The sequence below is a fragment of the Heterocephalus glaber genome, unplaced genomic scaffold (assembly GCF_053883595.1).
Source record: "Heterocephalus glaber isolate CG9 unplaced genomic scaffold, H.glaber_assembly_v1.0 deba00001509, whole genome shotgun sequence".
Classification (NCBI taxonomy): Eukaryota; Metazoa; Chordata; class Mammalia; order Rodentia; family Bathyergidae; genus Heterocephalus; species Heterocephalus glaber.
In genome coordinates this window covers 50,058,382-50,073,795 of record NW_028258325.1, presented here as the reverse complement: position 1 = coordinate 50,073,795, position 15,414 = coordinate 50,058,382, and the positions used below count along the sequence as shown (strand labels likewise).

General features: G+C 34.3%; 2 pseudogenes; one reads left to right on the top strand and one right to left on the bottom strand.

Moving 5' to 3' along the window:
- Window positions 1-815: 815 nt before the first annotated feature.
- LOC101719600 (SWI/SNF-related matrix-associated actin-dependent regulator of chromatin subfamily A member 5-like) lies at window positions 816-4,125 on the top strand (annotated as a pseudogene).
- Window positions 4,126-14,045: 9,920 nt separating this feature from the next.
- On the bottom strand, window positions 14,046-14,975 carry LOC101719955 (sodium/potassium-transporting ATPase subunit beta-3-like; annotated as a pseudogene).
- Between the last annotated feature and the right edge of the window lie 439 nt (window positions 14,976-15,414).

Genomic DNA, 15,414 nt, shown 5'->3' with positions numbered 1-15,414 from the left:
TAGTACATTACAGAAAGAGCACCACACTAAGAATGGTTGAGGGGAAACAGAAACTGAATGTCAGTAACTTTGTTGAGGTATTGATTTAATCAGACTTCTGCCTTTCTTATCTTGAGATTTTCCTGACTTATTGCCTTAGAATCTTAACTTATAACTCATAAATAGAAAAAGGAAATCCTAGCAATGAAAAACTAAAATCATGCAAAAAAGTTATAGTGTAATGATAATATATTTTAAAAACCTATAGGAAAATATATTCTTACAAAGTATAATCTAACAAATTTTTACAAGCAGAGGTGAAAAACAAGAGAATAATAATGAAGTGGTTAGAAAAGTGATTAAAGCTTCATCATGAAAAGGAAGACAGAACATTGTTTTTAGCAGTTAAAGAAAAGGCAATTTATTTTAAATATTTTAGATTATAGTAACAATTTAAATTTAGTATGAACTAAATATTCTAATAAAGATATTTCAGATTCACAGTCACTTATAAATACAAATAGAACATGCCAAATATATTGTCCTATTAAGTCAAGCAATTCATGAAAACAACATAATATGATCAGTTAGCTTTGATTCTAGGAAATTCACTTCAAGGAAAAAAATTAAAATTTGAAAACTATTACATTAGTTGAAGAGTGCCATACTGAGAAGAAAAACAATTGATAAAATGCAGGATTAATAGTAATATATTAAATAAAATAGAAAAGAAGAATAGTAACTAAAAAGGATATAATCATCAAACTTTAGGAGACAAAATCAGATATCTTGAAATATTGAAGGCTTTTACCGTTACATTCATGAAGAAAAGAGTAATGGTTCTTTTCCTTCATGATGAGAGAAAAATGTTACATATTTTGATAAAAATATTGCCAATAGCTCCAAGCCTGTGGCCTCGGCTGGTGGCTGGAGCTCTGGCCGCAAAAAAGGTGGCCACGTGGACACCGAGGCGGAAACATGATGTATCACCTGGGAAGCCAAAAGAAATCCAAGAACCAGATCCTACCTATGAAGAAAACATGCAAACTGAATGAGGAAATAGATTTGAGTATTTAGTAAAGCACACAGAGCTGTTTGCACATTTCATTCAGCCTGTGGCTCAGAAGACTCCAACCTCACCTTTGAAGATGAAACCAGGGCACCCATGAATAAAAGAGGATGAGAAGCAGAACTTGCTCTCAGTAGGTGATTACCAACATGGTAGAACAGAGCAAGAGAAAGATGAAGAACTATTAACAGAAAGCTCCAAAGGAACCAATATTTGCACTGGATTTGAAGACTCTCCATCATATGTGAAATGGGATAAACTGAGGGATTATCAGGTCCAAGGACTGAATTGGCTCATTTCTTTGTATGAGAATGGTATCAATGGTATCCTTGCAGATGAAATGGGCCTGGGCAAGACTCTTCAAACAATTTCTCTTCTTGGGTACCTGAAGCACTATAGAAATATTCCTGGTCCTCATATGGTTTTGGTTCCTAAGTCTACATTACACAACTGGATGCATGAATTCAAGAGATGGGTTCCAACCCTTAGATCTGTGTGTTTGATAGGAGATAAAGAACAAAGAGCTGCTTTTGTCAGAGATGCTCTGTTACCAGAATGGGATGTATTGTAACATCCTATGAAATGCTTATTAAAGAGAAGTCTGTGTTCAAAAAATTTAACTGGAGATACTTAGTTATGGATGAAGCTCACAGAATCAAAAATGAAAAATCTTGGGCTGGGGATTTAGCTCAGTGGTTTTGCTGCCTGCTGCGCAAGCGCAAGGACCCGAGTTTGATCCCTGGTACCAACAAAACAAAACAAAACAAAACAAAACAAAACAAAAGAAAAACCAAAAAATGAAAAATCTAAGTTGTCAGAAATAGTGAGGGAATTCAAGACTACAAATCGACTATTATTAACTGGAACACCTCTTCAAAACAACTTGCACTAGCTCTGGTCGCTTCTTAATTTTTTGTTGCCAGATGTGTTCAACTCAGCTGACGACTTTGATTCCTGGTTTGATACGAACAACTGTCTTGGGGATCAAAAGCTAGTAGAAAGGTTTAATATGGTTTTGTGTCCATTTGTGCTTCGTCGAATTAAGGCTGACGTTGAAAAGAGTTTGCCTCCAAAGAAAAAAGTAAAAATCCGTGTGGGTCTCAGCAAAATGCAAAGGGAATGGTATACCCAGATATTAATGAAGAATATAGATACACTGAACTCAGCAGGGAAAATGGACAAGATGAGATTATTGAACATCCTGATGCAGTTGAGGAAATGCTGTAATCATCCATACCTCTTTGATGGAGCTGAACTTGGTCCACCTTATACAACAGATATGCATCTAGTTACCAATAGTGGCAAAATGGTGGTGTTAGACCTAAGTTGCTCCTTAAATTAAAGGAATAAGATTCACGAGCACTAATCTTCAGTCAGATGACAAGAGTATTGGACATTTTAGAAGATTACTGCATGTGGAGAAATTATGAGTACTGTAGGTTGGATAGACTCACATGATGAGAGACAAGATTCAGTCAACACATACAATGAACTGAACAGCACAAAGTTTGTTTTCATGTTAAGCACACACTCTGGTGGTCTTGGCATGAATCTTGCTACTGCTGATGTAGCAATTTTGTATGATTCAGATTGGAATCCCCAAGTAGATCTCCAGGCTATGGACCATGCACATAGAATTGGACAAACCAAGACTGTCTGAGTGTTCCACTTTAAAACTGATAACACCGTAGAAGAAAGAATAGTGGAACGTGCTGAGATGAAACTCAGGCTGGATTCAATTGTCATTCAACAAGGGAGGCTGGTGGACCAGAATCTGAACAAAATTGGGAAGGAAGAAATGCTGAAAATGATTCGACATGGGGCAAAACATGTATTTTCCTCAAAGGAGGGTGAGATCACTGATGAGGATATCGGTGGTATTTTAGAAAGAGGCTCAAAGAAGACTGCTGAGATGAATGAAAAGCTCTCCAAAATGGGTGAAAGCTCTCTTAGAAATTTTACAATGGGTACTGAGTCGTGTGCATAACTTTGAAGGTGAAGACTATAGAGAAAAACAAAAGATTGCATTCACTGAATGGACTGAACCACCCAAACGAGAGAGAAAAGCTAACTAACTACGCTTTTGATGCATATTTCAGAGAAGCGCTTCGTGTTAGTGAACCTAAAGCATCCAAGGCTCCTCGACCTCCGAAACAACCCAATGTTCAGGATTTTCAGTTTTTTCCCCCACTTTTATTTGAATTACTGGAAAAAGAAATTCTGTCCTACAGAAAAACTATTGGGTACAAGGTACCTCGGAGCCCCGACTTCCCCAACGTGGCATAGGCCCAGAAAGAAGAGCAGCTCAAAATTGATGACGCAAAGCCCCTTAATGATGAGGAACTAGAGGAGAAAGAGAAGCTTCTGACACAGGGATTTACCAATTGGAGTAAGAGAGACTTCAACCAGTTTATTAAAGCTAATGAGAAGTGGGGTCGTGATGACATTGAAAATAACAGCAAGAGAAGTGGAAGGAAAAACTCCAGAAGAGGTCATTGCATATTCCCCTGTGTCCTGGGAAAGATGCAATGAGCTCCAGGACTTAGAGAAGATCATGGCACAGATTGAAAGGGAAGAGGCAAGAATTCAAAGAAGAATAAGCATCAGAAAAGCACTTGATATGAAAGATTGGATGGTACAGAGCACCTTTTCATCAGCTCTGAATATCATATGGTATCAACAAAGGAAAAAACTACACAGAGGAGGATTGTTTTCTGATTTGTTTGCTTCACAAGCTTGGATTTGACAAGGAAAATGTCTGTGATGAATTGCGGCAGTCCATCTGCAACTCTCCTCAGTTCAGATTTGATTGGTTTCTTAAGTCCAGAACTGTGATGGCACTCCAGAGGCGGTGTAATACCTTAATTACATTGATTGAAAGAGAAAACAGGGAGCTAGAAGAGAATGAGAAGGCAGAGAAAAAGAAACAAGGACCAAAGCGTTCAACACAGAAGCATAAAATGGATGGAGCACCTGATGATAGAGGAAGAAAAAAGAAGCTGAAACTATGAATGCATATTTGTTTCATAATCACTAACTTTAAAGCAATAGTTCTTTAATTTACGTGTCTTCATAAGATGTACTGTACAATGCTCAAATGTTATGTTATTCAGAGACATCAGGTTCATGTGTTTATTGAGCTAGAAATATAGTATGTACTTTCACTTTTTAAAATGGAACATCTGTGCTGAAATTTTTTTATCATTAACACTTGAAGCAATAAAATAGGCTTCATTTATTAAAAGAAACTTGCCAATAATGTTTTACTCTTTTGTAAAGATAATAACATTACAAATTCTAGAAAAATGCAAGTCTTTTGTCAAATAATTTAACAAAGTAGCATACTTTTTAAGGTAATTGGATATAAGAAAAATACAAAAATAGTTTTGTAACTGTATTAAAAGCTGTATGCAAATAATAATGCAAATGCAAACACACACAAATTAGTAACCAAAAATACAAAAACTTAAGGCATAAATCTAATTAGGAATGTCTAGGACTTACAGAAAAAAATCAATCAACTTTTAAAGACTTTAAAATTACAAGAAGATTTTAGTTCATTGCATGGTTAGAAACCCTGGTCTAATTTTGACCTTTGGGATGTGGATAGTCAGTTTTCCCAGGACCATTTATTTTTTTTTCCATTTAGTTTATTGGTACATTTTAGGTATACAATACAGTTACAGTCATCATTGGAATCTTGTACCTTTACATGATATAGCTTGGTTCTTATTTTTTTTCCCCATTTCCCAGCCCTCTTTTCAACCCCTCCACCCTTGCCTATTTACAAAGACTTTGTTTCCATGTTTTTCCTTTCCATTCTTTCCTTTCCCCTACCCCTCCTACTTCCACTACTCTTTTAGACATTTTCTTCCTATTTCACAATATCAATTATACATTTTGATTCTTATTTACACTTTTAGTTTTTCACACCAGAGAAACTATTCAGTATTTATACATGTGTGACCCAGGATCATTTATTAAAGAGGCTATCTTTCCTCCAGCAAAAAGATTTGGCTCCTTTGTCAAAAATAACATGGCTCAATGTGCCAGGAATTATTCCTATGTCTTAGGCTCTGTTCTATTGATCCACAAGTCTGCCTTTTTGCCAATACTAGGCTGTTTTTATTATTATAGCTTTCCAATATAACCCGAAGTCCTGCACTGTGATGCCTCCTTGACTTTTCCTTGTTTGCCACAATTACTTTTGCTATGCTAGGTCTCTACAACAAGAAATGGAATCACATCAAATTAAAAAGCTTCTGCTCAGCAAAGGAAACCATTAACAGAGTGAATGGAATTGGAAAAAAATAATTGACAGCTGTTCCTCAGGCAAAGGACTAATATCTAGAAGATATAAAAAACTCAAAAGAAGAAAAAAAAAAGGCCGGGGATTTAGCTCAGTGGTTTAACCGCCTGCTGCGCAAGCACAAAGACATGAGTTCAATCTCCACTACCAAAAAAAAAACCCTCAAAAAATTAGAACACCCAAATTTAGAGACTTAGTTAAAAATTGGCATCTAAAATGAATAGACACTTCTCAGATGAAGAAATACAAATGGACAATAAATAAATGAAAAAATGTTCATCATAACTGGCCATTTGAGAACTACAAATGAAAATAATACTGAGATTCCATCTCACTCCAGAAAGAATGGCTGCCACCAAGAAATCAACCAATAATAAATGCTGGCCAGGCTGTAGGGAGAAAGGAACACTTCTCCACTGTTGTAGGGACTGAAAACTGATATAACCACTATGGTAATCTTTATGGAATTTATTCAAATTGCATTTGACCCAGATATTCTTCTTCTAATCATCTTCCCAAATGAGTTAAAGACATCATACCACAGTCACATATGCATGTTAAGTATATAGAAGTGTAATTGACAATGGCTAAATTTTGGAAACAGCCTATATGTCCATCAACAGATGAATGGATTAAAAACATTTGGCATTTATACATTACGAAGTAGTATTCTTTATACATTTATACATTACGAAGTAATGAAATATTCTACCATGAAAATGATAAACTTGAGTCATTTGTAGGAAAATGGATTCACCTTCAGACCATAATATTAAGTAAATAACTCAGAGTGACCAGCTTAAATATCACATGGTTTCTCTCTTATGTGAAAAACATATAGATGACAGATAATTGGAAATAAAAAGTATTGTAATCCACCATGGACAATGTATCTAAAAGTTTACCTTGACTTAATAAAATTGTCTTAAATGTTTTATAAGTTCTTTAGCCTATTGCTCTGGTTTTCAGTCTGTATATATGAAAATTAATTTTATGATGTCTTATAAAATAAATAAATAAATTTGATGCTGACCAAAGGAAAAGAGGACAGGGTGGAAGAAGGAAATTGAAATGTGTTGTGTACTGTAGCAATAACTTACATTGAATGTAAGCATTATGTACTGCAAACATGTAATAATAAAAGTCAAAATAAAATTTTGAGAAGAAACTGTTATATTATTTTCCAAATGACAAGATTTAATTTCAAGGAAGAAAACACCTGAAAACATAAATATACACACATTCCATTAAATATCCCTCAATATAGTTTTCTAGCTTCTAATATTAATTAGTGAGACCACAATTTCATTTTTAAAAATTCTCATTTTTTAAAAATGAGAAAGGAAAGCAAAGACTTATAGGGACTAAATTTAAACAATATTAAATGTTTTATGCAACCTCTAATCATAACATGGAATCTAATCACCTAATCTAATCTAATCTCTAATCATAATATAGGAATATTGAATTAGAATCATGTAACCAAATGTATAGTATGTAAAATTTAATGTAGAAATAATTTATATTTCATTTCAGCATATAAAGATGCTTATGTATTAATAATTAAATCTTAAGTAGTTATCTGAGAGTAAAACTATGTTTTATTTTTCATTTTCACTACTATAAGTAGATTATTCTAAACACATAAATTTTTTGTAGTTTTAAAAATTATAAAATCATAAATATTTAATATACAATCTCTAAAATTTAAATTTATTTATATTTTGGATTCTTTTTATTGGTACATTTTAGATATACCTGATAATATTCATCATATAAATTTTATAACTGTACATGACAGATCTTGTTTCTTTTTTCCCATTCTCCTTGTCTCCCTTCAACTAACTCCTTTTCCTCTTCCTATTGACAAATTCTTCTATTCTCCTATTCATATTGTTTCCATTTTTCCTTCTATTCTTTTCTTTTGTTGTCCCTTCCTTCCTGTCCCCTGCCCATTCCCTTGTTCCCCTTCCTATTTGAATATTTTCTTCCGATTTTCCAATAATTACTATACAGTTTTTCTTACACTTTCAATTTCTCACAACAGAGATAAAATGCAATATTTAAACATGTGTGTCTGATTTATCTCACTTAAGAGAATGGTCTCAAGGTGCATACATTTCGTAGAAATGACTCAAGCTTATCCTTCTTTATGGCAGAGTAGTACTCCATTGTGTAAAAAAACCACATCTTCTTTATCTATTTGTTGGTTTATGGGCAATTGAACTGTTTCCAATTTTAGCTATTATAAAGTGTGCCACTATAAATATGAGTGTGCATATATCACTGTGGTATGATGCTTTTAATTCTTCTAGGAAGATACCAAGAAAGAGAATAGCTGGGTAAAATGAAACCTCCAGTTTTAGTTCTTTGAGAAATCTCCACACTGATTTCCACAGTGGTTGCAGCTGTCTACACTCCCACCAACCATGGAAAAGGGTTCCTTTCTTCCCACAGCCTCCCTAGCATTTGTTGTTTGATTTCTTGATAGCAGCCATTCTTTCTGGAATGAGATAGAATCTCAACATCATTGTAATTTGCATCTCTTGGGTGACCAGTGATGTTGAACATTTTTTCATGTATTTATTTGCCATTTCTACTTCATCTGAGAAGTATCTATTCTGTTCAGATGTCCATTTTTGGATTGGGTCTTTAAATTTGGGGGGTCTGATTCTGTTGAGTTCTTTATACATTCTAGACATTAGTTCTTTCAGGAACAGGTGGCTAAAATTTTTTCTCACTCTGTGAGTGGTTTCTTTTGCTGTGAAAAAGATTTTTAATAAGATGAGATCCCAGTTGCTGATTCTTTGTAGTATTTCCTGTGTGATTGGGGTTTTGTTCATAAAGTCTTCACCTACACCTGTGTCTTCAAGAGTTACCTATTATATCTTCCAGCAGATTTAGGGTTTCTGTTTTAATATTTAAATCTTTGACCTATTTCAATTTTAATTTAGTGCCTGGTGAAAAATATGGGTATAGCTTTAATTTTTGGCGTGTAGAAAGCCAATTTTCCCATCACTATTTATTAAAAAACATTTTTTCCAGTGAAGGTAAACACATCAAAAATTTAAATGAAAACAAAAAATTCAAAAAAATGCTAGTACTTTAAAACTTAGTTATAATTCCCTTTTCCGAGAGAGAAAAGGAATCCACAACTAACAAAGAAGAAAAGAAACATCTTGGGGAATGTGAAAATTTTCAAGTGTGGAAAATTATATAAAATAAGGTAAGATGGTAGCCATTAAAATATTTGCAATCTGCCAAAGGAAAACTATTAATAACTATGATTTTTAAGATGGTCTAAACTGTAAAAAATAGTAAGAAATTTTAGAGAAGAATCTGAAAAGAATATAAACAGGAAGCTCACCATAAAAGTTAATAGCTTTAGAACCAGTTAAGAAAATGCAAGTGAAAATAACACATTAGAGTGCCAAAAAGAATATTCATCATGCTAATAAGAATGTAAGGATATTAGTCCTCTATCTGAGGAGTAACTGCCAAAAATGGTTTTCCCATTCTATAGGTTGTCTCTTCACTCTACTAATTGATTCTTTTGCTGTTCAGAAGATTTTTTAGTCTTACAGAATCTCATTTTCTGATTCTTGATGTTATTTCATGTGCAATTGAGGTTCTGTTTAGGAAATCCTTTCCTACACTTGTGGTTTCAAGTGTTTTACCAATTTTATCTTCCGATAAATGTGACGCTTCTGTTTCAATCTTTGATCCATTTTTATTTTAATTTAATATATGGTGAGAGAGAGAGAGATATGGATCCAGTTACAAATTTCTAAACACAGCATCACTTGTTGAAAATGTTATCTTTCCTCCAACATATCCTTTTGTCAAAGATCAAATAGCTGAATCTGTCTGGCAAAGTTTTTGTATTCTGTATTCTGCTCCATTGATCCATGTGTCTGTTTCTGTTTCAGTACCATGCCATGTTTTACTCTTGCCCTGTAGTATAACTTGAAGTCAGGTGTTGTACTGCCTCCTGCTTCGCTTAAATGTGGCATGTGTACATAATTGTATAGTATTTAGTCATAAGGAAGGATAAATTTGAGACTTTTTTAGGAAAATAGATGCACCTGGAAAATATAATATTGAGTGAAATAAACCAGACATACAAGCTTAATTACCATATGGTATCTCTAATCTGAGGAAGGCAAACTAAACAAAAAGAAAAATTAAGAATGGCTAGAAAGGAATAAAGGGATGAATCTGCTGCAGTATGGAAGTAGTCCAAGGCAACAATGCAAGGGGAAAAGAGGAGGGGAAAGGGGAATAAGTAGAATAAAGATATCTCATGTACAGGAAACCAATAACTTCAATAAATGTAAACATTATATGCCATAAAAGTAAGCTAAGATTAATAATATCAACAGAAATAAAAATGAAGAAAGAGGAATTAGAGGAAGAAGAATGGAGGGAGTGCAGGGAAAGGGAATGGGATTTCAAAGAGAAATGAGCTGTGTTATGTCCATGAACCCACTTCCCAGATGATTGTAAAATCCATGTATTACAAACATGTACTAATAAAATAAGCCAAGAAAAAGAAAAGAATGTGAGGATTTTCATATAGTCTTGAACTTTTGAATTACTATGGCATATTTGGTAAAAACAATATTAAAAGTATGCATAATATTTTCTTTCATGAACATTTGTAATGCTAGCTGGTGGCAGCAAGATTACTTTTTGCAAATATATATTTAAATATATACAAAATATGTAAGTATATATATGTAAATGTATAATATACTTCTATTGGAAAATACAAACAATTTCTTGAAAAATAATTATCTCAGTTTTTTCATACTATGTTATGTAGGATTATTTCATCTGTATTGCTTAATATTTATAGTTCTAGAAAATTTATTCAATTTACCATCCTTCCAAAGTACTATCACTTCAGTGCCTCTGATTTCAGTGATACCACAAACCTGATTACTATGTTTATTATTGGGTCATCTATGAATAATGAAATTATGACATGATATCCTCCATTTCATAGAGAAAATGGAACACACCCATTCCATCTTCCAAATTTGAAATCTTTTCTGTGATACAGATGCACAAGTGTTTCCTTTACTAAATTAGTGATTCTTTCAATATGAACATTCCACTAGATAATTTACAATGACAATGTTTTGCTACACACTCAAAATATATTGGCTAATAAAATATATATGAGAGACAATGTAAATATTTTATAAGTGAAATTTTAACCATATGTTTTGTAAAGAAATTAATATAAATTTGCTATATAAATTAGCTTAATTGTAAAAAAAATTTAATTCCAATTGGCACACAACTGGGATGGTCAGAAACATATATCTTATTCACATTGATCCTGTAGGAAATTCTGAAAAGGAAATTCTCCTTTGAGTATAAGTGACTCATGTAATCATAGCTGTGTCTCATCTGATTAGGTTAATAGAGTGTCAGAAATTATGTACATAGTAAAGCTATTGAGATAATCTCAATGTGCTCAAACTGCTAATATATCTCTTTCATCTCAGCATTTTCCAATTAAACGTTTTTCCCATAAATTTCTTAAAATAACACAGACAATAAAAAAAAATGGAACTCATGATCTCTGTGTTTTGCAGCTGGAAAAGTCATTAGAAAGTAACATTTTTGAGACTAACACTTTTTAAAATAAGACACTGAATACTGAACTACAACATGAAGAAAAATTCTTTCTAAACATGATGTACACATTAAAATTCTATTTTGGTTAATTAAATAAAATACATGTATAAGTTATGTAGATTATTTCAAAAGAGCTAAAATCATATTTTTTTACTGTAAAGTGAAGTTTTTTCTTCACTGTGTTCAGTCAGAATAATATTTTGGTGTTTTTACTGAAATATTTTTTCCAAATTCCTTCACTGGAGTCCAGGATTGGTTCTGAGGATCTGTGTGCTTGGTTATTGTCTTCAAGGAAAGCTGGGAAGTTCTGGACAGTAGAGTTTCTGCCAATAGATTGGTAAATTATCAAACATATTGACCTATGGCATATACAGACCAGTGGCACCCATTCTATAGTATTTTCTGCTCCACATACTTTAACACTATTCACCAGGAATAGTAGGCTCTTTTCCTGATACTGCCCTGAGTGAATATCTTATCTCTGTTAATATTCTTTAAGCCTTAAACAAAAATTCAATTTCATTGCCTAATATCTTGGCTACACTAACTTTTAGCTAAAAGGCATGTATATTGAGTTAAAATGTTTGTTGCCCAATAGGTAGAATAAAGTTTTAAGTATAATAGGGTTACTTAGTCTAACAAGTAATTAAGAAATATCTCATTAACATACATTAAATTGTACATCATTTATCTTCATTTTTCTATGAGTATTTGTCTTATTTTCATTAGAATATATAAGAACCTTCTGGTGTTACTTATGTACCTGTAAGACAGGTCTATTTTCCTTCCTTCCTTTCTTTCTTTTCTTTCTTTTCTTTTCTTTCTTTCTTTCTTTCTTTCTTTCTTTCTTTCTTTCTTTCTTTCTTTCTTTCTTCTTTCTTATATGGAATTAGTATACAGTAAGAAAAGAATTTTGGCAGAAATGATTTTAAATTCAGCAATAATTGGTAAGGTTCTTAAATAATTTGAACTGGCAACAAGCAAAGACAACTAAAGTAACCACATTGGTATATATCAACTTTGGATGCACATGAAATGTTTATTCAATATTTATATGGAAGAAGCTCTCCAAGCAGAGAAAACAGTTTTTATACAGAAAATTTATGTATGGAGAAATGGGTATTTAGTGTAACTAATGTCTGATTTCTTCTGCTAGAAATCATAAATTCTTAGTCAAACTTAGTCTTGCAGTGTACCAGAGTGCTTTTCTGAGGTGAAATGGTAAAACACTGGGTTAGTATTTTGTCATTCCTTTTGCTTTTATTGCTCCAATCTGATTTTTAAACTGTTCTCCTGCAGATGACTCTATTCCCACCTTTGGTTCACTGTTGGATAATCAAATGATCTAAGGATTTTTTCACAGCAGTAGTGCAGCTATTAGCCCATGAGTATCTTGTAAGAACCAGGGAAGACATCCTTCCACACTGGACGCCTACATGGTGACTCCACACATTCATTTCAGGCAGTCTTCCTTCATCTTTAATATCTTCCTTCATAACGATGTCTTCTCAGAGCACATATCATGTAGAAACATCTTTTACTATTAGCCTACATATCTTCTTTAGACCTCACTTACAATTAGCATATACAGTATTCTATATTATTTTTTTGTAATGGAGAATTAACTTTTATGGATAGCTTTTCCTATATTTTAACTTACAAATATTTTTCTCATTTTTAAAATCTTTGAGAAGTCAACGCTAATGATACACAAATTTTCCAGCCTCAAATACATGTTTTTTATTTAAAATAATTCTATTGAAATTATTCCAACTGAGATAGTTAAGGACCTCTATATTTGGGCACTGGTGTGGGACATAGTTGTACAAAAAAATACAGCATCAGGTGCAATAGACTCTTACCCTTTTTGGCCTGGCATATTTAAATAGACTGGTCACAGCACCCTGATCAAACCACAAAATTTGAAATAGGAAGAAAAGGTCCAAAGGGGAGGGAAAGGGGGAGGGGAAAGGGAAAGGAAAGAAGGAAAAGGAAAAATTGTGATAGAAGGAAAAATGGAAACAAAGTCTTTGTAAATAGGGAATGGTGGAGGGGGTGGAGGGAGGACAGGGAATGGGGAAAAAATAAGAACCAAGTTATATCATGTACAGGTACAAGCACCCAATGATAAATGTCAATGTGTTGTATAGCTAAAATGTACCAATGAAAGAATTTAAGCAAAAAACCAAAAAACAAACCAAAAAAACCCCGGAATATTTTCATGAAATGACAAATTGTGGCTAAAGAAATAAAAACAAATAAGCATTGTAGCTGCACTTGCTATTATTCACTTTAAAAATCACTAATGTTGGAGATCACACAGCTGGGAAATACCTTATTACTCCCCCCCCCCCCATGCTTAACTGTAGATACACCTCTGGAGTGTGGTTATGGTAATCATTGCCTACTTAACCATTCAAGGACCTGAAAGATTTTTGATGTTTTTGCTGAAACACTGACTTTTCACCAGGGACTACAGATGTCTGATGGGTGACTAAAATGGGATAAAAGGCATGGTATCTCTGTTTTACTTTTGTTTCTGTCCCCCATGAGTTGTCTTAACTCTTGAGTCACATTTTCAACTCTGTACCTGGACATGTTATTTAGCCTATTGAGCATTGCTTTGTGTTTTCTAGCCCACACTTATACGCAGCAGCTAAAGCACTGAACATTCTTCAGCCCTATTCCAAGGCCAGGATATTTATGCAGGATGTTGATACCTGCAGTGAGAGTAATTCAGCAGATTCTGAACAAGGTTAACATGCTGTTGGCCTATAGGGTTCAATGATGGAATGCTCTGTGCAGGAGAATGGTCCCTATCTGGTGACTGGATCCTGGTTCAAAGGGCAGCAGAGGCAGCAGGCTGTTACTTTGGAGAACACTGAACACTGTGATCTGGAAGCATGCTACACTGTTACCCAGGTCAGGCAGCGCCACCTTTTTCCTAGGTGGTCTCAGAATTCTAAAATGGCAGGTCCAGCAGGCACAAAATGAAGACAGACAACACAATATTTATTCTGTGAAGACATCCTACTCAGACTATTCTTGTGCTGTGATTTTGAATGCAACTCTTTCCAAAAACTTGTCACTATCATCCTCATTTCTTAGGTTCTTTGATCCCTCAATTTTGCACTCCACTATTACTTCTTTCTTGCTGCTCTTAGATTCAAAGGAGACCTGGCCAGCAACCAATGGCTGTAGATGCCCACATGCAGTTTCTTTCCATAATATGGGATATACTTTAAGTCTGTGACTCCATGATTAGGATAAGTTGATACAATTGGTGTGTTTTCATCCTTAGAAATACAGTCCATCCTTGGTGATCCTTCAGGCTTTAATCCAGTTATTCTATTCATTTTCACAATACAAGGTTGTCCTTGGGAATAGCCAAAATCAGAATCATTTCTACCACTGCATGCTTGAAGAAATCAGGAAACTGATATGTAACATAAACTGGACCCTTCTGTTCAAAAAGTACATCAGTACAGTTGGTGAGATTCTTCTGCTCTTCTAAAGAATATGACTTTAGAAGCATCTTAGGGTTTTTAATGTACCCTTCATAGGAACTTGGATCAGATACACTAAATGCATATTCCAAATCAGTCACTAGTTTTGGAAAAACCCTAAGTCCTGGACTAGGAATCTGGTCACAATATTTTGGGATGCAGCCAGGAACCCATCAAAAACTAGGTAGAAGAGCAAGATCAAACTTTCTCCACTACAGTTAAGGCACTCAGCGTGGGATGGAGTCAGATTTCCAGAGCAGAGCATTTACTGAGGCATGACCCAGAATAGGAGCAGGTAATGGAGAACATGGCGCTTGGTGGACCGCAGCTCTTGGTGGACCGCAGCTCTTGGTGGACCGCAGCTCTTGGTGGTGCGCTCCAGGACCTCTCAGGTGGTCTGGTTGTACAAGAAGAGCTTCCACTCGGCCAGGCTCTCCTTGAAGGACTTCTCACTTTTCGTCATGGTGGGCAAGCTGGCGAGTAGGTGTGCGGAGGAGCGTCCCGCAGAGAGCAGCGCAGCGCGCGAGGGCGTCGGAGGGCGGCACAGGCCGAGGACACCTCCTCCTCACTGGGAACCTGTCATAGTATTTTTTAATAAAATACTGTTTTTCATTGTAATTTTTGGCCCAAATGGTCCTATGTATTTAAGTGATAAATTTCCTGAATCTATCAAGTTTTCCTTGAGTTTCCACTCCTATTAAAATGTTCTTAGAAAAGTATTTGAATATTTAAAACAGAATACAGTCTATTATAGACCCATCAGAGTATATTAACTTATAATTACCATAGTGAAAATTATCCTATTTTCAGTAAACTTATTTGTGTATCATTTTCTCACTTACAAAATAGTGATAGGATCTAAAAATACATTTTAAAACTACCTAAGAAATTGGCACTAAGTA